At 34.1% G+C, this 14,899-nt stretch overlaps 1 non-coding gene across 1 annotated transcript; it reads right to left on the reverse strand.

Moving 5' to 3' along the window:
* Positions 1-413: 413 nt before the first annotated feature.
* LOC119541071 lies at positions 414-516 on the reverse strand. The gene has a single exon (XR_005218200.1). It is a non-coding gene; the product is annotated as a U6 spliceosomal RNA (small nuclear RNA).
* Positions 517-14,899: the final 14,383 nt, after the last annotated feature.

Genomic DNA, 14,899 nt, shown 5'->3' on the forward strand with positions numbered 1-14,899 from the left:
CAAACATCTTATCATTTGGTTTTTATTTGTCAGAACTATTTTTTTCTTTCTCTCTTTTTATCCTTTAAATTACCATAACTAACACTCTTCAATTCTGTACCCATCTCCAGACATCTCACTCCTGTCTTTTCTTTACAGCCACTAGCACTCCATTTAGTAGCTCTCTTAGGGCTGGTCTCTTATTATCTCTCTCAGCTTCTATTTATCTGTGACTATTTTAAACTCTCCCTCATTTTTGAAGGATAGCTTTGCTGAATAGAGAATTCTTGGCTGGCAATTTTTCTCTTTGGGTATCTCATACCAGGGTCTTCTCACCTTGGTGGTATCTGATAAGAAACCAGCACTTAGTCTTATTTGGCTTCCCTTGTATGTAGTAAATCACTTTTCTCTTACTGCTTTCAGATTTGTTTCCTAAAAATATAAAACATTTCATGAATTTGCATGCCATTCTTGTGGAGGGACCATGCTATTCTTCTCTGCATCATTCCAAATTTAGTGTATGTGCTGCCAAAGCAAGCATGTTTAATGTCCTTTTGTCTGCTTTTTCAAGGGGCATAGTCTTCAACTAAAGAATGAAAATGGGTGAGAAGATTGGCAGAAATTATCATATATTCATATTAAACACCAAGAAAATAAAATGTACTTCATTAATTGGGTTAATAATACCTAAGAACTGAAATTTTATTTGAAAAAAAATTACTATTCAATATGCAGAAAGGAGGCATTCTGAAAATTAGAAAAAAAATTGTGTGATATTCAAAATATCAACTCCACAGGAAAGTAGGGTTCAACAAAGGAAAAGAGAGGCAGCAAAAGTATGACATATAAAACCCATATGTTCCAGTTTGCTAATGCTGCCATTATACAAAATACAAGAACTGGATTGGCTTTTGTAAAGAGGGCTTATTGGGCTACAAATTTACAGTTCTGAGGCCATAAAAGTGTCCAAACTAAGGCATCAACAAAAGGATACCTTCACTGAAGAAAGGCCGATGATGTCTGGGACACTTCTGTCAGCTGGGAAGGCATGTGGCTGGGGTCTGCTGGCCCCTTGTTCCCAGGTTGCATTTCAAAATGGCTTTCTCCAAAATGTCTCTGGACTTGTCTCTCTTAGCTTCTTCAGCTCCTGGGCCTCTAAGCTTCAGGATCCTCTTTTAGCTTCTCCAGAACAAACTCTGGGCTAGCATCTCTAAGTATCAATGAGTCATATTTCCATGGAAACACTCAATCAAAAGATTAATGTATGCCCTCACAAGATTGCATTAAAGAACATGGCTTTTGGGGGACATAATGTAGGCAAACCAGCACATTCCACCCCACTGGACCCCCAAAAGACATGTTCTTTCCAAATACAAAATATATTCATCCCATCACAATATCACAAAAAGTTAAATCATTTCAGCAACAATAGATATGTACAAGGCCTTATCAAAATCAGTTACAGGTGTGGTTTGCCCTAAGGCAAAATTCATCACTGAAGAAAGTCCAATGACATCTGGAACACCTCTGTCAGCTGGGAAGTTATGTGGCTGGTGTCTGCTGGTCCTTTGTTACCAGGTTGCATTTCTTAGCTTCTCCAGAACGAACTCTGGGCTAGCATCTCTAAGTATCAGTGAGTCATATCTCCATGGAAACACTCAATCAAAAGATTAGTGTCTGCCCTCACAAGATTGCATTAAGGAACATGGCTTTTGGGGGACATACTGTATGCAAACCAGCATACTCCACAAGTGGTTCTGTGAAACTTAGAAAAAGTTATCTGCTTCCAACACACAAAGGAGGGACAGTCTTAGGGTAAACATTCCCATTGTTATAGGGAAACATTGAAAGGAAAACAGGGTTCACAGGACCAAAACAATTCCTAAAACCTACAGGGCATACTTCATTAGATTTCAAATCTGAGTCATTTACAGGACAACATTTTATCCTTGAGGCTTAAGAGAGCAGGAGTCCAACTCTTTCTAAGGGCCTTTGTGGCAGCCATTTTCTCTCCAATCACTGGGGTGAGTATTCCAACATATCCATGCATTGGCTAATCCACCTTCTTCTCAGCCCTACCCTCCTCAAGCATTGGAGGAGACACCTGGACTCTCTTCCATCTTCAGGGCACATGTTCAACCCCTTCAGAACAGCAGGGTGGTAGCCAGGTTCTCCCCAGTCCCTGGGGAATGTACTCCACCCTTTCTGAGTCCTGGGGTGGCAGCACTCTTCCTGAGCATTGGGGCAGAAGGCCCGTCCTCTGCCTCCAGGGCAAACTCACCATTTCCATGTTCATGGTTGCTCTTTGCTCCTTGCCTGAGATTTCTTTTCTCCAGAACTCCATTTCCATTGTTATGTCTTTTAAGAAATTTTTCCTTCAATTTGTTCTTTTGCCATATCCTCCAGTGCAGACTGGCAGTGGTTCCATTTATACTGATCTTGCAAAAAAATTGTTGGCTTAGCATGAAGCATACAGGAGTCAAAACCATCAGACAGTAGGACTTTCCAAAATTCCTTTCTAGATAACACCTTTTCCAATCCTGGCTTATACAGAAATGGCAGTCAGTTTCTATGTTTGGTTAAATCCTCATGTGGGTCATTATCCTCTGGGGTCTCACTTTCTGGAAGCCCAGAATTTTTCAAACTATCAGTTTCTGGTTTCTTTGTACCCAAGAGTTCAGTTCTCAGCTTGTCTCTTTCCTCTTGCATTTTACTATAAGCTATAAGGAGAAGCTAGGCTGCATTTTCCATATTTCATTTAGAAATCTCTTCAGCTAAGTATTCCAGCTCATTGCTTTCAAATTCTGCCTTTCATCTGACATCAGGACTCAATTTTGCCAAATTCTCTGCCACTTTAAAACAAGCATTGCCTTTCTTCCAGTTGGCAATAACACATTCATCATTTCTGTATAAGGCGTCATCAGAAGGAACATTAAAGTCCATATTTCTACCAACAGTCTCTTGAAAGCAGGCTAGGCCTTTTCCATCATGCTCCTCACAGTTCTCCCAGAATCTTCCCTTTATCCATTTAAAAAGCCATTCCAACATGTTTGGCATTTGTAAACTCAGCAGTATCCCATTTCTAGTACCAAAATCTGTTTTTGTCTGCTAATGCTGCCATTATTCAACTACCAGAAATGGATTGACTTTTATAAAGGGGGTTAATTGGCTACAAATTTACAATTCTGAGGTCATGAAAATGTCCAAACTAAAGCATCAACAAGAAGATACCTTCACTGAGGAAAGGCTGATGAAATCTGGAACACCTCTGTGCTCTTGGGGTGGTTTGTCCTCTCTTATAGGACCCCAGTGATTTAATTAAGATGCAGCCTGAATGGGTCATGTCCATATCTTCATGGAAATAATTTAGCCAAAGGTCTTGCCCATAGTTGATTGAGTCACATCGGATTGGAAACAATCAAATGATTAATGTCTGCCCTCACAAGACTGCATTAAAGAACATGGCTTTTGGGGGACATAATATATCCAAAACCAGCACACCATAGGACAAAATGGCTGAAGTAACTACTACCTTTAAAATAATAATACTAAATATTGATGGATTACATTCACCAATCAAAAGAACAAATTACCAGAATGAATTAAAAAAAAAGCACTACCCCAAAATATGCTGTTTAAAATAGAATCATCTTAGACACAAAGAAACAAATAGGTTGAAAATGAAAGGATGGAAAAAAGATAATCTATGCAAATTTTAGCCAATAAAAAGAGCTGAGGTAGCTCACTAATAATGTCCAAAATAGACTTTAAGTCAAAAGCTGTTATAAGAGACAAAGAAGTATATTATATATTAATAAAAGGGTCAATCTACCAAGAAGAAACAATAATCATAAATATTTATGCAACCAACCATGATTTCCCAAAAAATATCAAACACTGGCAAAACTGGAGGCAGAAAGAGACACCTCTAAAATAACATCTACAGACTTCAAGACAACATTCTCATCAATAGATAGAACATCTGGAAACAGAACTTGAATAATATGATAGATGAAGTTGGCCTAAGAGACATATACAGAATATTGCACTCCTAAACAACAAGATATACATTCTTCTCAAGTGCACATGGATCATGCTCCAGAAGAGACTACATTTTGGGTCACAAAACAAGTGTCAATACATTTGAAAAGATTGAAATTATGCACAGCATTTTCTTTGACCAAAATGGAATTAAGCTGGAAATCAATAATAGGAAGAGGAGTGGGAAAATCAACAATATGTAGATGTTAAATGACACACTCTTATTAATCAATGGGTCAAAGAAGAAATTACAAAGGGTATCAGTAAATATCTTGAATCAAATTAAAATGAGAGCACTACTTATGAATACTTATGGGGTGCAGTGAAGGCAGTGCTGAGAGGGAAATTTTTAGCCCTAAATGCTTACATTAAAAAAGAAGAAAGAACTAAATCAAAGATCTAACTGCACACATGGAAGAACTAGGAAAAGAGCAGCAAAATTAATCTAAAGCAAGCAGAGAGAAATAACAAAGATTAAGGAGAAATAAATGAAATAGAGAATTAAAGAAAAACAATAGAGAGCATTAACAAACTCAGAACTTGGTTCTTTGAAAGAGCAATAAAATTGCTAAATCTTTGGTTAGACTGACAAAGAAAAAAAGGAGAGAAGATGCAAATAAATAAAATCAGAAATGAGAGGGGGGTTCATTACTATTGACCCACAGAAATATAAAGGATCATAAGAGGATGCTATGAACAACTGTATGCCAATAAATCAGACAGCCTAGATGAACCAAATTCCTAGAAATGCACAAAAAACCTACAGCCACTCTAGAACAATTAAATATCTTAACAGACCAATCACATGTAAAGAGATTGAGTCAGTCATCAGAAACTTACAAACAAAGAAAAGTCCAGGACCAGTCAGCTTGACATGGAAATTTTACCAAAAATTCCAAGAAGAATTAATACCAATCCTACTTAAACTCTTCCAAAAAAATAGAAGAGGAGGGAACACTACCTAACTCATCTGATGAGTCCAAAATCACTCTAATACCAAATCCTTATAAATATGTTACAAGAAAAGAAAATTACAGATGAATTTCTCTAATGCATGTAAATATCCTCAACAAAACACTAGCAAATCAAATCCAACAGCACATTAAAAGAATTATACACCATGATCAAATGGGTTTTATACCAGGTATGCAAGAATAGTTCAACACAAGAAAATCAATTAATGTAACACACCAATTTAATAAATTGAAGGGGAAAAACCACATGATCATCTTGATTGATGCATAAAAGTCATTTGACAAAATCCAGCATCCTTTCTTGATAAAAACACTTAGAAAAATAAGAATAGAGGAAATCTTTCTCATTACGATAAAGGGTATTTATGAAAAGCTTACTGCTAACATCATACTCAATGGTGATAAACTGAAAGCTTTCCCTCAAATATCAGGAGAAGATAAGGATGACTATTGTTATCACTGTTATTCAACATTGTACTGGAAGTTCTAGCCAGAGTAATTAGAAAAAGAAATAAATAGACAAAGAAATAAAAGGCATACAAATTGGAAAGGAAGAAGTAAAACTGACACTATTTGAAAATGATGTGATTATATATATATTCCTGAACATCTACACAAAGCTACTAGATCTAATAAACAAATTCAGCAAAATAGTAGGGTACGAGATAAACATGCAAAAATCAGTAGTTTTTCTATACACCAGTTATTAGCAATCTGAGGAGGAAATTAAAAAAAAATCCATTTACAATAGCAGATTTAAAGGAATCAAATATCTAGGAATAAATTTAACCAAGGATGTAAAGGAATTGTACATGGAAAACTACAAAACTTCACAAAAGGAAATCTAAGAAGTTCTAAATGAATGGGAAGACATTACATGTTCATGGATTAGAAGATTTAATGCTGTCAACATGTCAGTTCTACGCAAAATGATTTACAGATTCAATGCAATGCCAATAAAAATTCCAACAGCCTACTTGGCAGAAATGGAAAAGCCAATCATCAAATTTATTTGGAAGGGTAAGGGGTCCAGGATAGCCAAAAACATCTTGAGAAAGAATAATTCACATTTCCTGATTTTAAAACTTCAAAGCTAACTCAAAATGGATCAAAGTCCTAAATATAAGAACAAGTACTCTAAAACTCCTAGAAGAAAGCATAGGGAAACATCTTAAGGATCTTGTGTCAGGCAATATTTTCTTAGAATTTTGTCCCAAAAGCACAAGCAACAAAAGAAAATAAATAGATAAATACGACCTCATAAAAATTCAAAACTTCTGTGCAACAAAGGACTTGATCCCAAAATTGAAAAGGCAACCTACTCAATGAGAGAAAATATTTGGGAACCACATATATGTTAAGGGTTTAATATCAGAATATATAAAGAAACTATACAACTGAACAATAAAAGGACAAACAACCTTATATAAAAATGGGCAAAATACTTGATTAGACATTTCTCCAAAGAGGATATACAAATGGCTAAAAAGCACATGAAAAGATGAGATATCATTTCACACATGCTAGAATGGCTACCATTAAAAAATAACCCGGGAAACTACAAGTGTTGGAGGGGATGTGCAGAAATAGGAACCCTCATTGATTGCTGGTGGCAATGTAAATTGGTGCAGATGCATATATTTTATGCATATTTCTTTTAAACCTACACTTCCTCTATCAAAAAATTATTTTAAAATGTGTGCTATTGTTGAACTCATAGCATACTTGATTCTGATTTTGGTAAAATGATATCTAACATTCAGAAGATCACCTAAGAAAATTAATGAGTTTGTTAATGAGAATTTTCTTTATATGACAGAAACCATGGGAAAAAAATTGTCATTAGTGTAGACTACTTATTCAGAATATAAACATCTACACTTTTTATTCATAGGATGACTATTATAGCAAATATAATGAGTGAAATCATTTTAAAGAAGAGCTTATTATTACTCAAATGTTTTAGCAATAAGGGCAGACAATTACTATTGGATTTGCAGTCTTCCCAAATGTGAATATTTCCATTAGTGAACATTTTTTACAGGTGCACATGATTTTTCCAGAAGATAATAAAATTAGAGAAGGATAACATAGCCTCCCTACAAACACTTACTCTAGGAAAGTTCATTTCAGCAGCCAAGAATAAGCCACAAATCTGCTTGAAGATATCTCAGAATGCAACTGAAAATCCTCCAAATAATTTTAAGGATTTCCATATTTCTTTGAGCATTCTTTAGGCATGATAGTCGATGAAGCTAAACCATTGATGATTAGCACAACTGCTGTTTTCACAAACTTTCAAAACTTTACAACTATCATGCTGAAAATTGTGGTTTGCCAATCATCATTTTGAAAATACTGTTAAATCATAAAAATAAATCATGGAATATAGAATGCAGGTAAAAGTTTAAGTTTGAAACAGTCTCATTTAAAATGTGCACATTTTAGTCCAATTTTTGCATTATCTTTTAATTTAAATTAAAGCTTAAAGGAAAAGATTATATTAATGAAAATTGAGTATATGTAATGCCCTTTAAAGCAAGTAAATGATTAAAAATTTTTCAAAGGCATCTAAAGTGTTATTGTTTATTTTAAATATATATTATTATCACTAATAAAATCACAGAATCTCTTGACATTGTTGACAACTTCCAAGACAGAATACTAGGAAAAAAGTAAAGGTGATTTGTATTTAACTACAAATCTAATAATCTGCCCATCTCTGCTCCAAAATAATATTTTGAAATCAACTGCTTCTATTTTAATATTGGACACAACCAAATTAAATTTGAAAAACAAAAGTTTTGGCTTTGTCAATGTTCCAAATCATATATGTCATTTGAGGAGTTATGTTGAAAATATGAGCTGAACCATAGTAAAAATATAAAGATGAAATTATCTAGGCATATAACATGATATTATATTGATTAATAAGAAATCAAAACCTTAAATATTTTCTTGATTGTAACATGGCTCTTAAAGAAGTAATGCAGAATATTTGCAATAATAATGTATCATACATGTTTGAATAACTCTGTAGCTATCAGGGTGTGTTTAACTTTGCCAAGATTGATTGACAAAGTAGAATATGGGCCATAAAATTTGAACCATTTTCTTTATTCTAATTATTTTCCCTCAAATGTACTGAATCTCTTTCTATTGTCTTAACATCTGTGTTAGACCAATAGGCACATACAGTGCAAGAAGCTGTAAAAATACAAAGTTCTTTAATAATGTATTCTTTTGAAGAAAGAAAAGTACAGAGAATTAATTTATTCTCCTGGTAATTGTAAAATCACAGTGTAATGAGAACAGAATCAGGGACCAAATGCATTAATTCACCAACAAAGCTTGAAATGAAAATAGAAAAATGTTTTGAAATTAACCCATACTTAGGATTCTAAGGCCTTCATCTTATAACTCCCTTCTAAGGCCACTCATTGAAAATAATCCTAAGTCATACTCAATATACTTGATATGCAGATACAATTCTTTTCCCATTTTGAGTAGAGTAATTTACCTTAGTTTAGTTCTAGCACTTGTAAATATGAGGAAAGGCAAATGCTTTATACTGATTTAAGACATTTTATGATTGCATTGATTATTAAGAAAAAACCTGATTTCTATGATTTTATTTACAGAGCAGATAAAATCTAGAACCTAAATTCTATTTCAACAAAGATGTTATGTGGTGATTGAAGAGATCTGAACACCTATAATTTTATATATGGATAGCAATAGCTGTATAGATAGAAATCTTCATTTTTCAAAACAATCTGAAAATGAGTGATATTAAAGCCTGAAAGAGATGCATATATTATAGTGTGATATCAGAGGTAAAATATAAATTATCTAAAACACAATCTTCACAAAACACTTTAATATTGATATTTATGATTCAGAGCAAACAATTATAGTGTATTTAAAGTAGCAAGGAATTAATTAAAAGTTGCTTTTCTATATAATCATTCATAGGAATACATATATGTGTACTAAGCCATAACAATTACCTTTACTACCCCAAGGTGGCCTTGTGTTAGTTGAAAATTTGGCTTTTCTGTGTAGAATGATAAATATGGTGATTTAATTTAAAAAAATAAAAATTACCACCAAATCATTCATTTAAAATACATTCAATCATCCTCTTATAAATGTGTAATCTATGTTAAATATGTCAAGGTGTTTTTAATAAACTACTTTATGTTTTTAGTTTGTTTTATTAAAGTTTCATTGACATTTAGTCATTGTAAAAAAATAAGATTATACAGGAGCAAAGCAGTACAACACTAGAATTCATTTACAAAAAAAAAAAAAAGAAATCACTGATACACACTCCCCAGAACACGCAAATTATTTTTGTTTGTAAACTTCCATGCTTTTAATGGCCACTCACATTCTCATGAAATTACTTGTAGTTCCATTTTGATATTATAAACAATGCAGTAGTGAACATGGTTATTATTGTAAACAATGCTAAAATAAAAATTATTTCAATGTTCTTCTTGGTATTATAAGCCATGTTCCAATGAACCAATTTGCATATATCTTTCTGTTTACATGTGATAACTTTTGTAGAATTAAGTCCTAGAACTGGGAATGCTGGCTTGATGATTATGTACATTAAATTTGTTGATTGATAGTTCTAGATTGCTCTCGCTAAATGTGATATTATGTTCATTCTCAAGAACAATATATGAGAGTATCTATTTCCCCACATCCCTGATTTTGAAAAATCAGATGGGTGAATTGTATGTCATTTTTGGTTAATTTGCCTGTTCTTGATAAATAATGTGCTTGAACATCATAAGATATTTTCATTTTTTTACAGTTAAGTATGATTTCTTAATCATTCATAATGACTACAAAACAAAAGGCATTCTTACTGCCAAGCAAAATCTTTTTTAGTGAGAAAGAAAAAAGATTCAATTGTTTTCAGTAGAATTAGTGGGAATGAATGCAGGCAGGTCTGAAGGGCAATTACTTCAATCCAGATCCATTCTTTTCTGAAGGTGGATAAAGTAAATATCCATGTGTTAGGTAATTAATTCAATATTGATAACTTATTTGTGTCCTAAAAGGTGCTTTCAACTAATAAATTTATAAACAGATATGACAGGCTTATTTTTTGTTCTGGGCAAGGGCATTTTAAATCATGGCATGGATAAGAGAAGGGAAAGATCTTAGGTCTACTCATAAATGATAAATGTAGAGTGACTATGTTTTATAACATAATCACATGGGACCTGGCTTAAGCTCTAAAGAGGGCATCTGCATTATGAAGGTGGTAAATGCACACATTTAAAAGCACTGGATTAAAGCATTTTATTTTACTGGATGGATGTCAAACCAATGTTAATGCATGCTCAAATGACAGATGTTCTTGAGAATTTTATCTCTCCATAGTGAAAACTAAAATTTTCTTTGTATATTACAAAATATTAAAGATGAGTTAAAAGTTATCTTATTTTCCAATTTTTTCAGGAGACAGAAATGTGATATTTTCATGGGACAAATTATGATTTTCCCATTGCATTTGAAAATCACTAGCTACAATAGGCATTACTAGGAATTCATTAACCTCAGATTTAAGAATGTCATTTTATATCTGTTTTCTGCCTATGCTATATTCCTAGTAAAATGTTGAAAAATTATTCTAATAGATGAGCAGCTGAAGCATTGCTTTCATTTTTAAATTATAAATTTTGAGTAGTCTTATATGCACCTATCAATAAAAGAATCAGGAAAGGTTAAATTCATATATTCTAAAGATAGTATGTAATCCTGCTCCCAAGTCTTACTTGTGTGTATGAAAATAACCTTGCATTTTCCTCACATTACATTAAAAATGACATTTATTTATAGTACAATGCAACTGTAGTTTATACCTTTTCAGACCCACAGAATTCATGAAATATTCACTGTCTCCCTTGTGCATCCTCGATAAACACAAATTCTTTGGTTTTTCTGAGTGAAATGGCCAATTCAGTGAAACTCTTCAAGGTCAGGAACTATTATGATGTTGTTTTCTTTGAAAGCATTTAACAGCACCGTACCACTTGAACTATGACTCTTTTAATGAATGAGAGAAAGTTTTGATGACTTAAGGAAAATGCATTTGCAAATTTAAACCAACATGCATTTGAATCACAGGAGTCTAGACTGCTCTAGAGACTGCAAACTCAGGAGGTCGATGAGACATGGATATAACAAGGCATTTAATGTTTTGAAAATATCACAGTAGCTATATTTTACAATTATTTAACTTTAAAAAGGGTTAAAGCAAACAATGAAACAAGAAAAATATCCTGTAGTTTTTACAGGTTGGGATTTATTATACGTGTATGATTTGTCAAGCTCTGCATTCATAGGTTATGAAGGAAAAGCACCACAGTCAAGTTACAAATGATCTACTTAGAGGAATTTTAAATACATGTTTCCATAGGTTCTTTTTTAATCTGTGAAAATTACACTAAAAATGTGTTACAGTTTGCTAATGCTGCCTTTATGCAAAATACCAGAAATTGATTGGCTTTTTTTACAAAAGTTTCCAAACTAAGGCGTCACCAAGAGGATACCTTCACTGCAGGACAGCTGATGGCGTCCAGAACACCTTTGACAGCTGGAAAGTCATGTGGCTGGTGTCTACTGATCCTTTGCTCTCGGATTGTGTTTCTAAATGGCTTTCTCCAAAATGTCTCTGGGTATCTGTCTTCACTCCTCTCTCTCAGCTCCTGTGTATCCTTGCTTTCTCCTAGGGTGTTTCTCTCTAAGCTTCTGGGGGTCCTCTCTTAGCTTCTCTGGGGCAATCTTTGGGCTTTATTTCTTAGCTTAGCATCTCCAAACATCCTTCTGTCCACATCTCCAAGCATCTTTAAGCATCAGCAAGCATCTGGGTTCATGTTGGCTCTTAGCTTCTCTCTTAAATACTCCACCGAACTAATCAAGACCCATCCTGAATGGCTTGGGCCACACCTCCATGGAAATAACTCAATCAAAAGTGTCACCCACAGTTGGGTGAGTCACATGTCCATGGAAACAATCAAATGTTTCCAACCTAATCTAGACTAATACGTCTGCCCCCACGAGATTGCATTAAGAACATGGCTTTCTCTGGGGGACATAGTATATCCAAACCAACACAAAATGTAATACAATTCAAATGTATTTGACAGATACGTGCATGTTCACAGCAGCATGATTCACAGTAGCCAAAAGATGGAAAGACCCCACGTGATCAGTGGATGAATGGATAAACGAATTGTGGTATATACATACAGTGAAATATGCCTCCAGAAAAAGGAATCAAGTACTGATACATGGTAGAATGGGTATTGTGGTGACTCAGGGCTGGGGCCCCCTCCCTTGCATGGTGATTTCACATAGCTGCCTACTTGACCAGGACAGATGTTTAAAGTCATTAGACCTCCCTGGGGCGGGGAAAACAAAGCATTGAAACTTCCCTCCCCTGATCACTGTTGAAAACAAATTTCTATATCCTTGTGTCACAAGACCCTACTGAAACTCTGTTCTCACACCCTCCTTGTCCCAACTCTTACAAACCACACCTTGGGACCCCTGGCTTTGCACAGCACTAACTTCCATCTTTCCCGGCCAGCCACTGCCAAGGTATCACATCTCCTATAAGTCCTACTAAACTCATGTTTAACTCTGTGACTGGCATGTTCTTCGGTCTTGGGGCTAAGCTGGATTGGAACAGGGATGCACCTCTAAAACATCATTTTAAGTGAAAGAAACCAGACACAAAAGGTCACATATTGTATGTTTCCATTTATATGAAATATCCAGAATAGAGACAGAGACTCTTCTTTCTAGAAGCAATTCTTCAACATTAAATTTTCTCTATTCTTTGTTCTAAAATAGGGTTTATTTCAATGGATGGCCATATTTTTCTTTTCCACATATATTCCACACTCAAGAAGTTCATACTAAATCTTCTTTGAGTATCCTATTATTTTAATCTTGTTTGCTTTTAATTTATATTTTACTTCTTATGCTCTTGATTATAAAAGACCAATTCTATTCACTTGAATCCATGAAAACATCTTTTTCTTAATTTTCAACTTCCCTGTAGCATATGTTCCCATGTTTTTATGTACTTTTATGCTTTCTTCCTATATACCTTTTTCCCTTGCAAGCTTTTAGTGTTCTGAGTCCTGTTTTGTTGTTACTCCTGTTTCCGTGTAGTGATCTGTGTGTGTGTGTGTGTACGCTTCCTGAGGAAGGGCAACATTGTGGAAGTGTGAGAGGAATTGTCCTGGCTTAAGTCTCCTTGATTTCCTCCACATGAAACCTCCATGTATTGAAGTATTTTCTATATGAGTGGTTTGTTGTTGGTGTAGGGGGTGGTTCACATTTACTTTGCTTCACTTGATAGATATTTGTACCTGGGTAATTGCCATCTGATAAAATGTTCCTTGCAAAGATGATGCTTCTGCAACCTTCCTGTTTGGCTCTATCTCTGCTGCCATTCCACGAGAAAACGGGGTTCTAAGGGGCTTCCACAGTTAACTCATGTTCTAAACAAGGGAATCTTGGCATTGTCTCTAAGGATTTACTCCCTTAATATGGACAATTCTGTATTTTGTTGACTTTGACTATGATCTAAAATTTCTGACTTCTTATTTCACTCTGGTCAATCCTTTCTGCTTTAGCAGTCCTTCTTCATTTATACATAGATCTCATTTATAGATGACAGTTTCTGTGTTTTTTTTTTTTTTTTTTTTTTTTTTTTATTCTTACTTTTGATTGGTTCCAGCTAAGAGGAAGACACCAAGAAGTTATAAGCAGAGTTGCCTACCTGGAAAGAGTGAGGTTTGAACAGGAATACACAAGACTATATGAACACTTTTGGAGACAATGGGGCAGGATCATTGTCTTAAAACTTTACATAGAATTTAAAGTAGTAAACTATTTTGGGGAAAACATGTCTATTCATTTCATTAGTAAAGAATATTTTATAGTAATATTAATGTAAGATTGATGATATAGTGATGATGGATAAAGAAGAGAAGATGGATTTCTTGAAAGCTAAACTGAGGGAAATGAATTTGATATAAAAAAGCAAATAAAGGTATAAATGGAAATACTTTGAAGTTTAGTGCCTTTACTGGGGACTACAAATGTTTTAATAAAGGCAGTAACTGAAACAAATGAGTTCATAACTATGAATATAGTAAGTATCCCTGGAAAGGGAGAACAAAAAGAAATTCTTTAGCTAGTAGATAAATTCCTGATAGCTTTCATAACTGACAAAATATCCAATATGCATTTGATGTTTTCTCCATCAGTGGTATTAAAACTTTTACTAATCCAAGATTTTTTTCATAGAACATATAAGAAGAAAAGTTGACTGACCTAATAAGCAATATTTATAATTCCAAGTGATCTGTCTACTTTGACCTTTTTAATCTTAAAATACTCAGACTGATTCCAATTACTGTACTGAAACCAACCTAATAATACCTGGCAGCAGATTCCAAGTGAATGACAAAATCATAAGGAAGAATTTGAATATTTCTTTCTGTGCTAGTTTGAATCTATTATGTACCCCATAAAAGCCATGCTCTTTAATCCAATCTTGTGGGTGCAGACTTATTGTGGGTGGGATCTTTTGATTAGGTTATTTCTATGGAGATGTGACCCTGCCTATTCAAGGTGGGTCTTAATTATTTTACCCAATCCATTTCTGGCATATTGCATTTTGGCATCTTCAACAAACTGGAGCACTCTTATTCTTGAACTGCATTTCTTGACTTCATCTAAAGTTATCTGAAGATACACCACCAAGTTACTGAAATTGACATGGGGCAATAGTTTGAAATACCCAAAATATTTCTTTCTCTTGATATTACATTTTGTTAATTGCAAATGAACAGATTTTTAGT

Source organism: Choloepus didactylus, chromosome 7 (genome assembly GCF_015220235.1).
Source record: "Choloepus didactylus isolate mChoDid1 chromosome 7, mChoDid1.pri, whole genome shotgun sequence".
Classification (NCBI taxonomy): domain Eukaryota; kingdom Metazoa; phylum Chordata; class Mammalia; order Pilosa; family Megalonychidae; genus Choloepus; species Choloepus didactylus.